General features: G+C 41.6%; 1 pseudogene; it reads left to right on the forward strand.

Moving 5' to 3' along the window:
• LOC103191814 overlaps window positions 1-1,700 on the forward strand; it is a 40,320-nt pseudogene extending 38,620 nt beyond the window's left edge.
• The last annotated feature ends 2,281 nt before the right edge of the window (window positions 1,701-3,981 follow it).

Genomic DNA, 3,981 nt, shown 5'->3' on the forward strand with positions numbered 1-3,981 from the left:
AAAAAAAAAAAAAGACAGTGAGCACCAGAATTAGGGGGCTCTCCCAGGTAATGAATTGCCTTGAATCTAATTTCTAATATTGCTGTTGTTAGCTATCTTGGAATCAGCCTTGACTCATTGACACCTGAAGCACAATGAAATGAAATGTTGCCCAATCCTGCCCCATCCTCATGATCACCTGGGGACTGGGCAATGCTCCACCGTGATCCAAGGGGTTTTCACCGGCTGATTTTCAGAAGTTAGATTAGCTAGGCCTTTCTTTCTAGTCTGTTTCAGTGGAAGCTCTGCTGATACCTGTTCGGCATCATAGTAACATCCAGGTCTCCACGGACAAATGGGTGGGGCTGTGCACGAGCTGCACAGGCTGGGGATTGAGCCTCAGTCTCCTGTGTGTTAGGTGACAATTCTGCCAGCAAGCCACCAACACCGCAAAAGATTCCTAATGTTGTTGTTGTGTGTTATTGAGTTGGTTACAACTCATAGTGAAATACAGGACAGAGTAAGACTGCCTCCTGGAGTTTCTTAGGCTGTAATCTTTATGTGAGCGATCACCAGGTCTTTCCTCCTGCAGAGCCACTAGAGGGTTTGAACCATGGACTTTTCAGTTAGTTGCTGAGGGCTTAATTATTGCACCACCAGGACTCCTTAGCACCATATCCAAAACAAAACAAACCCATTGCCCTTGAGTCAATTCTGATTCATAGCGACCCTACAGGACAGAGTAGACCTGCTTCATAGAACTCCCAAGGCTATAAACCTCTACAGAAGCAGACTGCCATATCTTTCTCCCATGGAGCAACTGGTGGATTCAAACCACTAAGTTTTTGGTTAATAGGCAAGTGCTTTACCACTGTGCCACCAACGCCCCTTTTGTACCATATACACCCTGCCAATTACCATACACTTACGACGTGTCAGTCACTCTGTTCAACACTTTCACTTATTATTACTTTAATGACAACTGCTCCTCAGACACTTACTATGTGCCAAGCACTGTGCTAGGTAGTTTCATTTATTTTACTAGTAACAACTACAATTACTGAGCACTAACTACGTGGTAAGCCCCAGTGTGCTTGTGATTTTCTTTTGCTACAGTTATTATATATTTTGATTTCACTTGTTATTACCTTAATAGGAGCTATCAGCTCTTGAGCATCTACTGTGTGTCTGGCACTGTGCCTAATGATTTCACTCATTATGCAAAGAGGTTATACATTGTTCGAGGACCTGCTGCATGCCTACCACTATCCTCGGTGACTCCCTTGCCATCATGGTGGAAGCTAACCTTTACTGAGCTGCCCTCTCTGTGATCTGTCTGTTCCATGAGGTCAGAGCTTCTGCTCTGTGCTGTTTCAGTTCTGCTCACCTTGGAGGTTACCCAGCTTCACATTCAAGGGAACCAGGTGAAGGTCACCTCCCAGGTGAAGAATTTCTACCCACAGAACCTAGAGCTGACCTGGCTGGAGAACAGAAATCTCTTCTGAACAGATTCAGCCTTGATCCCCACCAAGGACAAGGATGGGACCTATAACCTGAAGAGCTGGACCCTAGTGAACTCATCTGCCCACAGGCAGGATGTGGAGCTCACTTGCCAAGTGGTGCATGATGGGCAACGAGGAGTCAACAAAAGCCAGACCTCCAAGTTCACAGCATCCCCTCTCCCTGCCAAAGGATCAGAGCATAGATTCAATCTCTGGTGAAGCCTCCACTTCACACCACATGGCTGTTTTTTAAATTGTATCTTAATTTTAATTTTGTTTTTATAATATTAAAAATACTCATTCATGTTTATTATAGAATAATCTGTGATTGTTGCTGTTGTTATTGTTAGTTGCCTTTGAGTTGGGGCCCAACTCATGGTGACCCCATGCAGAAAGGAATCAGACTGTTGTTGATCCATTTGGCTTTCACTGGCTGGCTTTTGGAAGTAGATTGCTAGGCATTTCTTCCAAGTCTGTTTTAGTCTGGAAGCTCCACTAAAACCTGTTTAGCATCATAGCAACACAAGCTTCCACGGACATGGTGGCTGCACACGAGGTGAACTGGACAGAAATCAAATGCGGGTCTCCATCATGGAAGATGAGAATTCTACCAGTGAACAAACAATGCTATCATGAAAAAATCTAGATCCCTGCAAAGACAAACGAGAAACTTAGAGTGCACTCCCTTTCCCCAAGTTCCACACCCCACGGTTACCCACCACTTGTAAGAGTTTGGTATATATCTTTATAGATATTTTTACATAAATATATGTTAAAGAAAGAGGGAAAGACAAAGAGAAGGAGGGAGGGGAGAGGGCTCAACATGTACATTGCATCGTGCTCCTTGCTTTCTTCACCCAACAAATACTGCATTCCCTGGTCCATGTCAGCCACAGCTCTCATCCTTGTTCTTTCTAACCTAACAGCTCTGCCTCCTGCCTCTTCTACCTAACAGCACTGCAAGCCTGTCCCAGGGCTCATCAAAACATTCCACTGGATGGAAGGCACATTTAGGATGTTTTCAGCATATGTAATTAATGCTGCAAAGAGTATCCTAGTACATATATCTCATGTGTAATCATTCTTGTGGGATGACTTCCTAAAGAGCATTTCTGATCAAAGGGGACATCTACTTAAGATGATGACAACATTGGCATGAGCCCTAAAAGAGTTGTTCTGATTCACTCTCCTGGGAAAGTAAGAAGGTGTCAGAGTATCATTTTTTCATCCCCTTCCAACCTGTTATCAATGTATTTCTTGTCTTTCTTCAAAATGGAAGTGCCTAGTGATATTTCAGTGCCCTGTGGAATGTTTATAGGTCAATGGAAGGATACATTCATGAACACACTAAGAAAAAAATGAAAAATAACAGTGCAGAGGGATTGCTTACCAAACACTAGAATATGCTACATAGCCATTGAATGTATACAGAATTGGTATAAAAATAGAAACAGACAAGTGCCACAAGCAGAGATAAATAGTAATGTATCAGACCAGTAGGAAAACATTAATAAATGATGCCAGCATAGCTGATTTTTCATCTAGAAGAAGATAAAAATCGACTTACCATTTATGTCATAATCAAAACTAAGTTATCACTGGATTAATGTGTTACATGTAAAAAGTAAGACTTTAAGAAAAAGTGGAGTTGCTCATTGGGCTAAATTTTCTGAAGATAACATGCACAAGTCCTGGGCCAACAGTCTGAAGACTTTGGTGAGGGAAGAAACGCAGACAGAAACTGCAGAGGAATCAACCTGGAATGAAGGGAGCAGCACTGCTGTGTTTCCCATCCTTACGGTAGTTTTTGCTAAGGATCAGCTTGAGTCGGGTCCACCATTTACCTGTAACTTGGGCAGAAACTTGCAGTTGTACCGGTAGAAGAGTCAGAGAATAGTGTTTTGGTTGATCACAGCCACTGGAGAACAGGGGAAGCCCAGGAAGGAGGAACCCAAAAAGCGTAGTCGCAATTCTGTGTATTAACTCAGCCAAATGAACTATACAAAAAACTATTTAATCAAAATCAACTGTCTCAAAAAACCCAATTCTCTTCAGAGTAACATAATCAAAAGTCTCTTCAATATCTCATTTACAATGTCCAGGATACATTCCAAATTATTCACATGAAGAAAGGGAAAATGTAAGCTAATTTCAGGATAAAAAAGCTACCAGTAGAGACCATCCCTGAGATGATCCAGAGGTATGGGTTAGCAGGCAGGGATTTTTATTCAGCTGTTCAAAATTCAACTATGACCAATGACTAAAGGAAAATATTTTAAATGAATAAGCAGATGGGTAATCTTATCAAATAAATAAAAGCTGTTTTAAAAAGACCAAAAAAAAAAAAAAAAAGACCAAAATATAATAATAGAACTGAAACAGAACACAGTCATGTGCCACATAACATCTGTTCGGGCAATGTCCAACTGTACTTATATCCATGGTCCCATTAGGTTATACCTTGACAGATACACTAGCAGCAATACAGTACTGTATGTGT

This window comes from Orycteropus afer, unplaced genomic scaffold, assembly GCF_000298275.1.
Source record: "Orycteropus afer afer isolate SDZICR_OR568_19922 unplaced genomic scaffold, OryAfe1.0 scaffold00020, whole genome shotgun sequence".
NCBI classification, from domain to species: domain Eukaryota; kingdom Metazoa; phylum Chordata; class Mammalia; order Tubulidentata; family Orycteropodidae; genus Orycteropus; species Orycteropus afer.